This window comes from Sinocyclocheilus rhinocerous, unplaced genomic scaffold, assembly GCF_001515625.1.
Source record: "Sinocyclocheilus rhinocerous isolate Xijiao unplaced genomic scaffold, SAMN03320098_v1.1 scaffold15, whole genome shotgun sequence".
Taxonomy (NCBI): domain Eukaryota; kingdom Metazoa; phylum Chordata; class Actinopteri; order Cypriniformes; family Cyprinidae; genus Sinocyclocheilus; species Sinocyclocheilus rhinocerous.
Window position 1 is genome coordinate 432,214 of NW_015631053.1, and position 955 is coordinate 433,168.

At 32.5% G+C, this 955-nt stretch overlaps 1 protein-coding gene across 1 annotated transcript in view; it reads left to right on the forward strand.

Annotated features, from left to right (window-relative positions):
* Window positions 1-955, forward strand: part of glis3 (GLIS family zinc finger 3) — a 37,181-nt gene that overhangs the window by 1,876 nt on the left and 34,350 nt on the right. The window lies entirely within an intron of this gene.

The window sequence follows — 955 nt, forward strand, 5'->3', positions numbered from 1 at the left end:
GTATCGTTGGCTATTGCTACAAATATACCACAGGGTCACAATTTGAAAGGTATAAGAGAAATAGGTCATATCTTCTTGTCTGAGCTCCACTCTACCCATAATGCTCAGCTCAGTGAGCCAGAACACGAGACATGATGCTTTGAATTAGATAGGGGACTATTGAACATCCCCACTGCCATTTAAACAGCACTTCAAGCCTTCATTTCATCTCAGACTGTCAGAACAGAGCGAAGACATGTATTCTCATCACAATTGCACTTAATCAGTCCTACATATATAATACAGTTTAATAAAGTCAACATGAAATCAAAATCAAACCCATTTACTTTCTTACTCCGTGCTCATGATGTCCTTTGGTGTGACTTTCCTTCAGCCGATGTCAACAAGTACTCCTATTTTACAAACTTCACCATCTAATTAATTAATAATAAACAACTTCAATAGAAAATTGTGTTGGAAATGCATTTTCTAATGGTGCTTTACACAATATAGCTTTATATAAAATCCTTCGATTATGAAACAAATTCAATTTCAGGCGTAAAGCTGCTTTACAGAAGACAATAGTATTGTATTAGTTCAGTGTTGATTCAGTATAGTTGATTTGTGCTATCATTGATAGTGTCATAATCATAAACCTCATAAAATCAATATATGACCCTGGAGCACAAAAGCAGTCTTAAGTCGCTGGGGTATATTTGTAGCAATAGCCAACAATACATTGTATGAGTCAAAATTATACATTTTTCTTTTATGCCAAAAATCATTAGGATATTAAGTAAAGATCATGTTCCATGAAGATATTTTGTAAATTTCCTACCGTAAATATATAAAAACTTAATTTTTGATTAGTAATATACATTGCTAAGAACTTCATTTGAACAACTTTAAAGATGATTTTCTCAATATTTAGATTTTTTTGCACCCTCAGATTCCAGATTTTCAAATAGTTATATCT